Source organism: Saccopteryx leptura, chromosome 1, assembly GCF_036850995.1.
Source record: "Saccopteryx leptura isolate mSacLep1 chromosome 1, mSacLep1_pri_phased_curated, whole genome shotgun sequence".
NCBI classification, from domain to species: domain Eukaryota; kingdom Metazoa; phylum Chordata; class Mammalia; order Chiroptera; family Emballonuridae; genus Saccopteryx; species Saccopteryx leptura.
In genome coordinates, this window is record NC_089503.1 from 245,925,806 (window position 1) to 245,941,460 (window position 15,655).

The 15,655-nt window shown below is 43.1% G+C and overlaps 1 non-coding gene across 1 annotated transcript; it reads left to right on the plus strand.

The window, feature by feature from the left end:
* Positions 1-14,982: 14,982 nt before the first annotated feature.
* On the plus strand, positions 14,983-15,058 carry TRNAT-GGU (transfer RNA threonine (anticodon GGU)). The gene has a single exon. It is a non-coding gene; the product is annotated as a tRNA-Thr (tRNA).
* The last annotated feature ends 597 nt before the right edge of the window (positions 15,059-15,655 follow it).

Sequence of the window (15,655 nt, forward strand, 5' to 3'; positions counted from 1 at the left end):
TGAACCGAATGCGCTATCCAGCACAGTGAACCCGGCCTCCGCCCACAAGTCAGGAGGCCCCGCCTGAGCGCTCCTCCTGAAGCGGGAAGTCCTGACTCAGTTTTCCATGGAACATCCCCTGCATGGAGCTGGGGCAGGACAGGGCTGGACAGATGTCCTGGTGACCTGCGCGGTCAGGGGTCTGTCCAGGGGCAAGTTCACATGGGTTCTGTACTTTTAAAGAAAGAAGCACTATCACTATCCTGGCTGGGTAGCTCAGTTGGTTGGAGCATCTTGCCAATACAGTACTCCAAGATTGAAGGTTTCATCCCAGGTCTGGGCGCATAGAAGAATGCGCCCAGACACTAGGTGACTTTTTTTTTTATTATTCATTTTAGAGAGGAGAGGGAGAGACAGAGAGAGGAGAGACAGAGAGAGAGAGAGAGAGAGAGAAGGGGGGAGGAGCTGGAAGCATCAACTCCCATATGTGCCTTGACCAGGCAAGCCCAGGGTTTCGAACCGGCGACCTCAGCATTTCCAGGTCGACGCTTTATCCACTGCCCCACCACAGGTCAGGCCTACTTGGTGACTTTTGACACTAGGTGCCCCCGCCCTCCATCTATGCCTCCAAATTGGGGTTTAAGGTAGACAACCCAACGCCACTGTCCTTTGCCCAGTGTAAAGGGCAACCTGGTGGCCCGAGTCTATGCGCTGGACTCCCCTCAGCACAGACACAGGTATGAGATGTTAGATTTATCAGGTGTGCATTTTGCTGCAAGGAAGTTTATGTCTGATCAGGTTTTCAGTCAGTCCCCAGAGAATTCTGAAATGTGAAAGGCTGTATTTCCTTATGCAGAGTTTATAGTGATGTTGCACAGCCTTATGAATGTACAAACACCACTGAGTTTTATGCTCAAAAGTGTGAATGTTGTGAATTATATTTCCATTAAAACCAAATTTTAATGCCTTAAAAATCATAACCCTACTCCCTGGCCACTACTAAAATAATTTGTTTCTATGGATTTGCCTACTCTGAATATTTTATGTAAATGGGATCATATACTAGATGGTCTTTTGTGTCAGTTGCTTTTTACTCAGCATATTTTCAAGGTTGATTTCTGTTGCAGCATGTCAGTGCTTCCTTTTCATGAATGATTAATATTGATGCTATGTCTGTGCTACATTTTATCTATTCAGCAATTGATGTACATTTGGGACATGCCCAGTTTTTGGCAATTTTGAATAGTGCTGCAATGAACATTCCAGTACCCATATTTGAGTATCTCTTTCAATGTAGGTAGAAGTGGAACAGTTGGGTCATAGAGTGTTTCTCTGTGTAACTTTTTTTTTTTTTAAGATTTTTTAAATTTATTCATTATAGAGAGGGGAGAGAGAGAGAGAGAGAGAGAGAGAGAGAGAGAGAGAGAAGGGGGAGGAGCAAGAAGCATCAACTCCCATATGTGCCTTGACCAGGCAAGCCCAGGGTTTTGAACTGGCAACCTCAGCGTTTCCAGGTTGACGCTTTATCCACTGCGCCACCACAGGTCAGTCTCTGTGTAACTTTTTGAAGAGCCACCAAGTTGTTTCCACAACAGCAGCACCATTTTACATTTCAACCAGCAATGGACAAGGTTCCAGTTTTTGCACATCCTCAGTAACAACTGTTTTCTGATTTTTTTTTAATGGGGGTTGTTTAACAGTTATCATTAACTTTTTTTTTTTTTTACAGAGACAGAGAGAGAATCAGAGAGAGGGCTAGACAGGGACAGACAGACAGGAATGGAGAGAGATGAGAAGCATCAATCAGCAGTTTTTCACTGGGACACCTTAGTTGTTCATTGATTGCTTTCTCATATGTGCCCTGACCGTGGGCCTTCAGCAGACCGAGTAACCCCCTGCTCGAGCCAGCGACCTTGGGTCCAAGCTGGTGAGCTTTTGCTCAAACCAGATGAGCCCGCGCTCAAGCCAGTGACCTCGGGGTCTTGAACCTGGGTTCTCGGCATCCCAGTCCGATGCTCTATCCACTGCATCAGGCTGTTTTCTGATTTTTTTATTCTAGCCATTCTAGTGCATGTGAAGTAGAGTCTCCTTGTGGTTTTGATTTGCATTGCTCTGGAACTAGTGATACTGAGATCTTTTCATGTTCATTGGCCATTTGTATCTCATCTTTGGAGAAATGTCTATTCAAGTCCCTTGCCCATTTTTAAATTGGGTTGTTGGTAATTTTGTTATTGAGATTGTAGGGTTCTTTATGTATTCTGGATGATAAAACCCTATCACATACTATAGTATATGACTTACAAATATGTTCTCCCATTCTGTGGAGTGTCTTTTCACTCTCTTAATAGTGTGCTTTGATACACAAAAGGTTTAAATTTTGATAAAGTCCAATCTAGATATGATTTCTTGTGCTGCTTTTACTTTGGTGTCATATTTAAGAACTCACTACCAAATTCAAGTTCATGAGGATGTAACCTTGTGTTTCCTTCAATCTTGTCCAGGACAGCCCTCTGGTGACAGTGAGGATTCTCAGCAGAGTCTCTTTCTAGTCCTGGAACAACTAGGAAGAAGCTCCTGATGAAACAGAGGTCTCTCTCTCCCCCCCTCTCTTTCTCCATATGTGTGTGTGTGTGTGTGTGTGTGTGTGTGTGTGTGTGTGTGTGTGTGTGATAGAGAGAGACAGAGAGAGGGACAGATAGGGACCAACAGGAAGGAAGGGAGAGAGATGAGAAGCATCAATTCTTCGTTGCAGCTCCTTAGTCTCCTTAGTTGTTCATTGATTGCTTTCTCATATGTGCCTTGACTGGGGGGCTACAGAAGAGTGAGTGACCCCTTGCTCAAGCCAGCGACCTTGGGCTCAAACCAGTAATCTTAGGCTTCAAGCCAGCGACCTTTGGGCTCAAGCCAGCGACCATGGGGTCATGTCTATGATCCCACGCTCAAGCCAGCAACCCTGTGCTCAGCTGGTGAGCCCCTGCTCAAATGGATGAGCCTGTGCTCAAGCCGGCGACCTTGGGGTTTTGAACCTGGGTCCTCCACGTCCCAGCCTGATGCTCTATCCACTGTGCCACTGTATGGTCAGGCTGTAGATGATTTTTTAATGTGAAAGGCTGTGAAGTATTTTTTACATTTTTAAAATTAATTATTTTTTAGAGAAAGAGAAGCATTCATTTGTTGTTCCACTTAATTGTACATTCACTGGTGGCTTCCTGTATGTGACCTGACCTGTAATTGAACATGCAACCTTGGTGTTTTGGAACAACACTCTAACCGACTGAGCTACCTGGCCAGGGCCAAGTCCATAAAGTTTTTTTTTTGTTTTTTGGGTTTTTTTTATATTTTTTCGAAGCTGGAAATGGGGAGAGACAGTCAAACAGACTCCCGCATGCGCCCAACGGGATCCACCCGGCACGCCCACCAGGGGGCGACGCTCTGCCCACCAGGGGGCGATGCTCTGCCCCTTTGGGGCATCGCTCTGTTGCAACCAGAGCCACTCTAGCGCCTGGGGCAGAGGCCAAAGAGCCATCCCCAGCGCCTGGGCCATCTTTGCTCCAATGGAGCCTCGCTGCGGGAGGGGAAGAGAGAAACAGAGAGGAAGGAGAGGGGAGGGGTGGAGAAGCAGATGGGCACTTCTCCTGTGTGCCCTGGCCGGGAATCAAAGCCGGGACCCCTTGCATGCCAGACCGACGCTCTACCACTGAGCCAACCGGCCAGGGCCCAAGTCCATAAAGTTTTAAGGTAACAATTTCCACTTTAAGTGACAGTGGTTCATTCCCATGTGAACATAATTGTATTATGGTTCTATAATTTTATAATTATGCTGCCAACATAAAAGATTTTAATGCTTAATTAATTTATAAGTCAGTTTACCTTACTTGCTAGTACACGCAGACCCAGGAAAAGCCCAAGACTGAGAAACTTACCTAGGCAGGGCCTCTCAGGAAACTGCATAAGGAAGTAGTATTCTCTGCCCAGCTTGGCAAGTCCAGAGAATTCTACAGGGTAAAAAGGGACCCATGTTGACCAGGGAGGACAATGGCCTGTTCCAGGAACTAGCATGTAGCAGGAGGCAGTTGAGGGGTGCTGATTGACGTCAGAATAAACAATGACGGGAGGTTGCTGTAAGCATTGTCCATTCTGATCCTGGTCTAGCTTTCAGGTCAGACAGTGGTCACCTCATAGAACAGTGTCTTTGCCACACACCACCTCTTGTAACTGGCTCTTATAGTCTCATGTGCTTTCCATCTTCCAGGAGGCGCCCTAAGTGGTCAGCGAGAAGTGGACACTAAGGTCCCAGGTTAGAGACCTAGAGGTTACCATTTTCAGCATAGGCTCCTCCGGCTTGAGTCAGCAAGACCTTGATCTTCCACAAGATCCCAAGGTCATTGGCTTGAACCCAAAGGTTGCTGGCTTGAAACCCACTCTTTGCCTGGTGTACTGGTGTCTGTTTACAGCTCGGTCATCTGTTCTTGTCTTACTGTTGGACCGAGAAGTACTAACTCAGTTCCCTCACTGAGTAGTACTTCTACTCCACAGACATGGCAGGAAGGGACAGGCAGCTCTGGTGACCCTCTGAGTTAGATGTTGGCCTAGTGGCAAGGTGCCTGTGGGTGTGTGCTCTTTTTTTTAAAGAACACTGACACTCAGTTTTTTGTTTTGTTTTGTTTTGTTTTTTGTTTTTGAGAGAGACAGGGAGAGAGAGAGAGAGACAGGAACATTGAGCTGCTCCTGTATGTGTCCTGACTGGGGAATCGAACCAGCAACCGCAGTCTGGGATGATGCTCCCACCAACCGAGCTGCCTGGCCAACGCTTAATTTTTATTACTTTTTAGAGAGACAGAGAGAGGAAGGGAAAGAGAGGGGAGGAGGAAGGGTAGTATTTATTGTTTCACTCAGTCATGTAGTTTTTGGTTGCTTCCCATGTGTGCCCTGACCAGGGATCAAACCCCCAACCTTGTTGTTTTGGGATGACATTCTTAACCAATTGAGCTAACCAGCTACAGCCACTGACACTCAGTTTTTTTTTTGGGGGGGGGTTGTATTTTTCTGAAGCTGGAAACGGGGAGGCAGTCAGACAGACTCCCGCATGCGCCGGACCGGGATCCACCCGGCACACCCACCAGGGGGTGATGCTCTGCCCATCTGGGGCGTCGCTCTGTTGCAACCAGAGCCATTCTAGCGCCTGAGGCAGAGGCCATGGAGCCATCCCCAGCGCCCGGGCCATCTTTGCTCCAATGGAGCCTCGGCGGCGGGAGGGGAAGAGAGAAACAGAGAGGAAGGAGAAGGGGAGGGGTGGAGAAGCAGATGGGCGCTTCTCCTGTGTGCCCTGGTCGGGAATTGAACCCGGGACTTCCACACGCCAGGCCCTGACACTCAGTTTTAATGTGTGATCGTTGGCATCAGGAGATCCACTCTCCATCCCACTCCTGCTTGAAGTCAGCAAGGGTGGGAGGGCAGGTCCCTTGTCCCTGTGAGGGAAATGAGACCCAGTCACTCCAGTATGCACAGGACTCCTCTGAGCACAGCCATGGTTGTGAGATATTTGTATTTTCGCACGTGCAAATAAATTTAAACTGCAGGGAAATTAGGTCACATTAGATTTGAAGTTAGTCCCTAGAGAATTTTGAAATGAAAAAGATTATATTACTCTGTTCAGATGGTAGTGATGTCTATATAACTCTGTAAATTTACAAGAAGCCAGTTTTATACTTAAAAGTATGAGCATTATGAAATGTGAATTATATCTGGTTCATTTATTTATTTTTTTAGAGAGGAAGGAGGAGGAAAGACACATTGATTCATTGACTTGTTTGTTTGTTTGTTTATTTATTTATTTATTTATTTATTGTATATTTCTGAAGTGAGAAGCAGGGAGGCAGGAAGACAGACTCCCGCATGCACCCAACTCAGATCCACCTGGCATGCCCACTAGGGGGTGATGCTCTGCCCATCTGGGGCATTGCTCTGTTGCAACCAGAGCCATTCTAGCGCCTGAGGCAGAGGCCACAGAGCCATCCTCAGCGCCCGGGCCAACTTTGCTCCAATAGAGACTTGGCTGAAGGAGGGGAAGAGAGAGACAGAGAGGAAGGAGAGGGGAAGAGGTGGAGAAGCAGATGGGTGCTTCTCCTGTGTGCCCTGGCTGGGAATCGAACCTGGGACATACACACCCCAGGCCGATGCTCTACCACTGAGCAAACTGGCCAGGGCTTGTTCCACTTTTTTATGCATTCAGTGGCTGATTCTTGTACATGCCTTGATGGGGGATCAAAACCCCGCAAACTTAGCATATTGGGATGACACTAACCAACTGAGCTACCAGTCCAAGGAAAGGTTTATTGATAAAGAAGGCCTAGCTCAAAAAGATTGGAGATCTAATTGTCTTTTAGTTTAGGGAAGCTCAAAATTTCAGGTATTTTGTACATTAAGAGAAGGGAGAATGGGTGAGGTGAAGAGGTGAGCGGGGACAGGAGACAGTCAAGGAGCTGAAAACTGGTCCAAGGAAAACTGATAAATTTCTAAAACACCTTTATTCCTAGTTGACCCCCACTGATTAAGGTGGGTTCTGGAGTCATTACTTTGTGCATATTCCCCCATTGACACAGGGGCTGCTTAAGCCTCAAGCAGATAATTAGATATCTATAGCAGGAGCTATTAGCATGAAGGCCACCAGAGAGAAGAAGCATTTCGCTCCCTTACATCTTTATTTAATCTGTAAACTTCTACTGACTTTCTTGTCCTGGCTGGATAGCTCTGTTGGCTAGAGTCTCATTCCACAGCACAGAGGTTGCCAGTCTGATCCCCGGTGAGGGCACATACAGGAACAGATCCATGTTCCTGCCTCTCTCTCAAACCAATAAAATAAGGGTCACTGGCTCAGCTGGAGCCTCCCCCACACACCTCCTGCTGTCAAGGCACATATGAGAAAGCAATCAATGAACAAATAGGGTGCCACAACTATGAGTTGATGCTTCTCATCTCTCTCCCTTCCTGTCTGTCTTGCCCACCTGTCTCTCTCTCTCTGACTAAAAATAAAAAATAAAATCAATAAAATAAACATTTAAACTTCTACAGACTTTCTTGTATTCTAGCATATCAACTGACAAAAGAGGTTAAACTCTACAAAAGGTGAAACCTACTACAGAATCAGATAAGGAACTCAAGGACCACCATTAAAAAACAAGTTAGCACTAGAAAAAATCCAAGATTGCACCTGAAACTCCTTCTCAAGCTACCTTTTGAGGCACTTTTCTTCATCAGCATATTGAAAATGATGCCCAGATGTGGAGATTAAACATTAAAATGAGACATGCAATGAATGACTAGCATTTTCTAAGCATGATTGAAAGCTTCATGCTCCCTTAGAAATCTGAGAACTCTCCACCCTTCCTCAGGAATCCCCACCCCTGAACACACCTGCCTTCCCCTTAGATCCTTTAATACTTTCCAAATTCCCAAGAACCAGGGAAAAAGAATTACTAGGTCGTATAGAACAAGAGCAGAGAGGACTTTTTGGACACCTTTTGACAATCCAATATGGAGTCACTGTCAGCCATGACAGTTATGTAAATGGCAGTATGCCCAAGACTGAAGTAATGGGTATAATAGAAACAGCCTTCGGAAGGGCTCAGAACACCCAAAACCACAAGTTTGGACACTCGGGTAAGGATTCCATCTAGACCAGTGTTTCCCAACGTGGGGCCCACGCCCCACAGGGGGGCAATTCTATAGTTAAGGGGGGCAATTTGAAAATGGACTCGACACGACTTTAACTCTTTCGCCCCGGGCCATTTAAATGCAATGCTAGATATCGGTGCCAAATTTAACAAAAAATGCAATTCTTAAATAATTGTGGTAAATAATTATTAAGTATAATTTCATTTGACGAGACCAAAATATCAACTGGGTGATTGGCGTCGTCAAGTAAACTTCGTCCTGGGTTCACCGCGGAGCGTGCCGTCTGCCGCGGGGAACCCCAGACGTTTTAAAAACTCGCTAAACAACGCAGTTATTCTCACCTAATTGGCCCATCGCAACTTATGTAGTGTTTCACATCATTCAGTTGGTGTTAATTTGAAATAAGTGTCAGTCAAAACTGTTGTAAAAGCTCGTTGATTTAATAAATATACACATATATATTGTATAGATATAATTGGTAAGTATTTTATTTTTATCAATATTAAACTCTTTATTAAGTACTTCTTGCATCGGGGCTAGAAAGCACTAATATTTTATAAATATTATTGGGGCTATAATAGTGCATGCACGACAATTTTAATTTTAGAAGCATAACTTTCCAGAAAATTTTGTCAAGTGGAAAAAATATAGATACCTTTTGATTTGCGGTGGTAGTGTAGTAAATGTGTTATATACATTTAAATAAATATGAATTTTTAGTATACGTTTACTCTATGTCACATTGAATATATTTTAACACATATTTTAATATTAGTTTTTAATTGATCTTATTTTTATTTCTTGAATATATTTTAACACATATTTTAATATTAGTTTTTAATTGATCTTATTTTTATTTCTTATAGCCCATAGTAAAATGAGTGGTGCAAGCAAGAAAAAAACTCATCAATATTCGGAGGAATATTTAAAATTTGGGTTCATACCCGCTGTTCACGATGAGCGGATTCCTTTTTGTCTTTTATGCCAGCAATGCTTGACCAACGAATCAATGAAACGAGGTCGTCTTGAGGCGCATTTGAAGGTGAAACATAGTGCTCATATTAATTCAGATTTGAGTTACTTTAAAACTTTAAAGAAAAATTTTGAAAAAAGAACAACATTAAAGTCTCTATTTACTGCTCATACTTCAACTAATAATCGTGTTCTTGAGGCTAGTTATCAAATTTCTTTATTCATCACTAAAACTGGAGAAAATCACACTATAGGAGAGAATTTAATAAAACTGTCAATATCAGCATTTCTTAAAACGGTTCTTGAAAAAGATGACAAAGAAGTAAAAGCTATGCCACTCAGTGACAATACTGTTAGCAGAAGAATAGACGAAATGAGTGAGGATATTGAAAAACAACTTATTGAAAAGCTGAAAACAAGAAAATTCTCCTTGCAAATGGATGAATCAACTTTGAGAGACAGTGAAGCAGTATTGATAACTTACATATATATTGATAAAGGACATTTTGCTGAAGAAATGTTGTTCTGTAAAAGATTAGAAAGCACCACTACCTCCAAAAATATATATAATAAGCTAAAAAAACTACTTAGATGTCAATGATATACCAATGAAAAATATAACATCTTGTGCTGCAGATGGTGCTCCCAATATGATGGGCAAGAAAAATGGCTGCTTAAAATTGATGAAAGATGCAAATCCAGAAATGATTCTTGTGCATTGTGTTATTCATAGGGAAAACTTGGTAGCTAAAAACATCTCGCCTGTTCTGAATGAAGTATTACATACAGTAATAAAGTGTGTTAATGCTATTAAAGCTAGTGCCAAATATGAGCGTCTTTTCAAGCTATTTTGTGAAAAACAAAATGAAGACCATGTGAGACTTTTACTTCATACTGAAGTACGATGGCTATCTAAAGGAAACTGTTTGAAAAGATTTATGGAACTGTTTGATACTCTTAGTGATTTTTTAAGCGACAAACCTGAAATGAAGTATCTGTTAACAATAGATGGTAAAGCATTTGTGAGTTATTTAGCCAATATCTTTGAAAAACTAAATATATTAAATAAGCAACTTCAAGGAACAAATAAAACTCTTGTCGATGCAAAAGCAAAGATATTTGGTTTCATTACCAATATTGAGTTATGTCAGAAACATTAACAACAAAAACTTTAAACAGTTTCATTGGCTCCAAAAATGTGAAGTAACTGATACCGCTTTACTTGTTATTGTCAATCATTTGAATATTCTATCGGCTGATTTAAAAGAAAGATTTTCTGATTTAAAACAAATTGATTTCCCAACATGGATGATGCAGCCAATGTTAGTGGATTTGTCTGATATATCAAATATGCAGTATCAAGAAGAACTCGCAGAATTGCAAAATGATGAGTCAGTTAAAGCTTTATTTAATATCAAAGGAGCGATGGCATGGCTTTGTGAGGAAACAGAAATCAAATACCCAAATTCAACCAAATGTGCAAGAAAACTATTGCTACCGTTTCCATCTTCATTTTTAGCTGAATGTGGATTTAGTGCTGTAAATGATTTACTGGTAAAAAAAAAAAGAAATCGGCTGGATATAACACAATGTGGAGACTTGAGACTAAAGCTAACCAAATTGGAACCTAATATAAAATCTCTGTGCAGCAAGCATCAAGCGCAAGGATCACACTAAATTAAAATAATAAAATAATAGAGAAAAATCTGTATTAAAATTATTTGGAATTTAAATTTCTGTTTTTCATTATATGTTTTGAAATTTTACTTACTGTGTTTTGTTAACAATTTCATAGTGATTTCTTCCTAGAACCTATCATTTATGTTTATTAAGTGAACAAATCAATTTTTAATGTTAAAAATTATGTATGTTACATAGGGGGGAAATAAAAATTTTAGAAAGGTTAAGGTGGGGCATGGCACAAAAAAGGTTGGGAAACACTGATCTAGACACTAACATAAGTGGGACCTCTGCCCACTGTGGGCCATAAGAACTCAGAGGTCTGACCATTCCACACTTGAGTTTGGCTGTACCATGGATTATGCTTGTAGCCCACCAGGACTTCCCTTCCACCTGAGGCATGTTGCCACTGTAGCTGCCTGGCTTGAGACAGACACCTGGCTCTCCACTGCTGACACTGCCAGTGACTGGGACTTCGTAAGGGAAACCTGTTCTGCTTGCTTCTGTCGGGTAAGTTCTCCATCTCTGTGTGTAACCTGTGTGTAATTTTATTGGTTTATTGGGGAGGTCTCTCCTAATAAAACTGACATTGTGGATAGACATAAATATGTGGGAGTGGCTCCTTTCAGGGATGCTCCCTTGCTCATAACATTGGTATTCAAATATCCTTCATTCCTATGCCAAGGAATAAAGTTTCTGACTTTGCCAAATACTGTCTCATCCTATTGATGTGAATGACACCAGGCAAAACGAACATTATTTGGGGTCCCTGACTCGCAGGGGTCCGTGAAAGAATCACCTGTGGTATACAGGATACAGTAAGGGAGGAATTCTAGAGCACTTTTATGGTTTTAAGTAGCTGGAAACTGTTTATTTCTTTCAGAAAATATATCATTTCACTATTAAACTCATGATAAACTGTAAATCAATCAGAATTGAACACATCTAGCCTTTACAAATCATAATTCCAACTATTAGGTTTTAACAGAAAATAGTACAGGATCACAGCATCACCAACTCTGCAGCTCGTATGGAAGAGTCACTATTATTTTAATCCTTAAATCCATCCCTTTACCTCCCTTTAATGCGTGAACGTTTCTGCATTTTTCCAAAAATAGTAGGAGGAGGACGAATGTTCCTAAGACACGTCTCGGGAGGCATTTCCACAGCGCTGTAGCACCACACCCCACTGGTGAGGGTGGACACTGATGTCGGGACCCAGAAGACCCTCACGTAGGGATCCGACAGGAGGCAAGGACCACGTCGCGGCTGAGGGCGGAGACTCGGCCTGGTTAGTGGGGACAATGGGAGACCAGTGCTGGCTCCTGCAAGGTCCAATTACCCTCTCAGCCTCCCGCAGCTCCGCGCACTCACCATCTCCATACTGCTGAAAATAACCGCGCCCCGCGGCTCCTGACCCGGGCAGGTGAGACCGACCATGACGTGACAGTGGAGCGAGAAAAACGGGGCCGTAGCGCAGCTATGGGTCCGAGTGAAGCCTCCCGCAAATTGTGACCGGTTGCCCTCTTCCCTGATTAGAGATTCAGGACCCAGATCCCTGACTGGACAGTGATTATTTTCTGGAGCTTTGATTGGACATTAACCTGTCACTACCCATCACCTCTGTGATATAGTGTTACTAAGTGAAACTGAAGGGCAGAAGCAGAAGTTACGTGGCTGATCTAGGCTAGAAGTGTGCTTTTTTATTTTTTATTTTACAGAGAGTGGGGAGGATGAGGGGGATGAGAAGTATTGACTCATAGTTGCTTCACTTTTGTTGTTCACTGGTTGCTTATTGTATGTGCCTTGAGTTGGCTTGCCCAGGGCTTCTTGGGCACCAGCTCACACCTTGTATTTCTGTTAAACAGCCCAGTCAGTCAAGTATGTACCCAAACCAAACACCAACTTTTTCTTTTCAATTTTCTTAGCGGTCCTGGCTTCACACAGTGAGCTCCAGGAGCTCCCTTGTGATGGATCAGAGTCTATAGTCCATAGGTTTGGGTTTTCCAGCAATGGCCACAGATTTAGGTCCTCTGATGCTTGGACTTTCTTCTTCTCCTCTAGGTCTCACCTTGTTTGTATAAGATCTTATTTCTTTTTTAAAAAAATATGTATTGATTGATTTCAGATGGGGTGAGGGGAAGAAGCATTCTTTTGTTGTTCCACATAGTTGTGTACTTATTGGTTGCTTCCTGTATGTGCCCTGATCAAGGATCAAACACGCAACTTTCGTGTTTCCGGATGACACTCTAACCAACTGAGCTAAATGGCCAGGGCCCTAGATCTTATTTCTGTATTGAACACCCACTCTATTGACAATTTGAGAAGATTTGGGATCCTCACTTCATCATGACAGAGTCAATGGTGCAGACAAAAATCCACAGGACTTTATCTATGGCAGTGTTGACTGGCCACAGTTCCATCCTTCCATGTGAGAAATAAGCCCCTTCCTCATCTCTCAGATTATGGACATTTTATTACTGAATACAACAAGCCCTCAGTGTGTGTGCAGTTGTTATATTTATGTGATTAAAAATGATGGGCATTTTACTCAAGGATATGCATCTATTTCCCAGAAAAATTGTATTGTGTTTTCAAGTCAGTTGCATATTAACAACTGTTACTGTCTTTACTTTCCACTGACTGAGAGGTTAAATTAAAATATCCCTTTGCATTTATGGGCTGTCAAATTAGCCTCACAGTTTCCTCAATTGAAGATAATCAGTCCATACCCTTATGCATTTTTTTGAGTTATTCGTTTTTTAAAGAGAGGATAGAGAAAAGGTGGGAGGGGCAGGAAGCATCAACTCTTAGTAGTTGGTTCTCGTATGTGCCTTGACCCAGCAAGCCTGGGGTTTCGAACCAGCAACTTCAGCATTCCAGGTTGATGTTTTATACACTGCACCACCACAGGTCAGGAATGTGTTCTTAATAATACCAGGTACATATGAGTTTAAGTTTTTCATTCAGGTAAATGTCTATTCTTATAAAACTTTCATTGTTAAAATAACTAATAGTATGTTAATAAGAGTAAAATAATGATTTTGCCAATGGTCTCTAGCCAGAGACTACCAGGATTACACCTGTAGTCAAAGAAAGTAGGGGTCTGGCTCACAGCATTGGGGATGAACACACCTCATGCAGGATGTGTCAGTAAGAGCAACATATTATGACATTTATGACATTAGGACATCTTGACATATGTTAGCTGATTTGAATGAATGTTTGAGGAAGTGACCCACTAATCTGGATTAGTTGATGTCAGAAGGTAAACATAATTTTATGATTGGATATCTTAATTGTTCTTATCTCAAAAGTAGAGAGAATGAAGTACAGCTAAAATTATTTGACAAAGAGGCACCAGTCACAGTAGCAAGAAGCAGGTATATTTGGTAAATTTTATGGTTTGTATTCCATTCCATTTTTATCCTTTTTACAGACATGTACCCTCCCTCTTGCCTCCAAGCTCCCCTCTCAGGACTTACTCTCTGCTGCCCTGCAGGTGAGAAGATAAGGACTAGACCTGCTGGCCAGGTGCTCACAGGCTGCAGCTACTGGGAGAGTGGTGTCCAGGTGGGCAGTAAGCATGCCTGTCCTCGGCCCTGACTGGAGGGTGCTCCTTGAATCTATACCCATGGGACTGTATTCTAAGTGACAGGCCTTTAGGATACAAGGTACTGATCCACCAGCCCAGGAAGCTGGTTCCAGCAGAACTTTCACCTAACCTTGTAGACTTGACAGCTGACTGCAGGTGGGGGCAGGGAACACTCCTTGTCCTTCTCTTGGACCAGCAAGTCCTAAATCAGGTTCCCCACAGAGCACCCCTTGTATGGAGCTATGTGAGGATGGTACAAAAGCACCTAGTGACCTCTGGGTCAGGAGTGAGCTGGAGCCATGGTCCTATGAATCCATGCCCTTTGTTTAACAACAAAGACACTCAACAGTGATGTCACCTTGTACAAGGTAGGGTCCCACTTGATGTTCCTATAACATTAAGACAAGGAGGCTCTGCCATCTGTCCCTGCCCTACTTCTGGGTCAGCAACCAGAGTCATATCAGCTGGTATTGGAATCCCACTGTGTGGTGTGATCCACTCTTCCATGAAGTGGCAGGTCAGTGCAGTTATGGCAAGCCTTATCCGTGTGTTGGTGTCCCCATAAATAATGATAATATTGACCAGTAAATCAATGACACTGGAGAGTCAAGTCCATTCTGATAATTGTTAGAATTAAGTATGAGCTTCCTCTCAGTACAAGTAATTTTACTGACCATTTCCTCTTTCAAGTCCCTCAGGGATTAGTCACCTTACATATCATCTGAGACAGAGCCACAGCCAGATAAATAAAGATACTTCTAGAATGCACATGCCAGAGAAGTATCACTGGAAGCCATCTGACACAGAGACAGAAACTAAGCTTTGTCTTCTGGGGGCAGATCAATAGAACCATAAGTGAGCTGAATGAAAAGAGAAAAGTGTGGCCCATTGTCTCATCTCATGGAAATTATACAAGGGACCATCAGTGGGCAGAATTATCAGTAAGTTGTCATTCATCATAGGAAGAATCATCCTGTGGATATTCAGCAAAATTACTAGCAACAAGATGTTAGACAAAAAGGTTTCTATTCTGCTATCAACTTTCCATTAAACCTCTAAGCTATTTGAAAACAAACATTTAGGCCCTGGCCGGTTGGCTCAGTGGTAGAGCATCGGCCTGGTGTGCGGAAGTCCCGGGTTCGATTCCCGGCCAGGGCACACAGGAGAGGCGCCTATCTGCTTCTCCAGCCCTCCCCCTCTCCTTCCTCTCTGTCTCTCTCTTCCCCTCCCGCAGCCGAGGCTCCATTGGAGCAAAGATGGCCCGGGCGCTAGGGATGGCTCCTTGGCCTCTGCCCCAGGCGCTGGAGTGGCTTTGGTTGCAACAGAGCAACGCCCCAGATGGGCAGAGCATTGCCCCCTGGTGGGCGTGCCGGGTGGATCCCGGTCCAGCGCATGCGGGAGTCTGTCTGACTGCCTCCCCGTTTCCAGCTTCAGAAAAATACACACACACACACAAAAAAAAAAAGAAAAAAGAAAACAAACATTTAGAAGCAGCATTTCCAGAAACTAGCAGAGTCTACTCAAGGCACTTATGCCTATAAACTGAAGCTCTGTCTCCAAACTCATTCCCACCACAACAAAAGTACTCACCTCACCAAGAACACTGTTTTAGTTTCCCATAGACAATTAGGGAAGGTATATATGTCCACTTCCCCTTTACACTATTGAGCTGCAGGAGCTTGACTCCTGGTGCTGTCTGGCTGGAGACCACTGACATAAGCAATAGTTAGGTTATCAGTATTAGCAATAAATAAA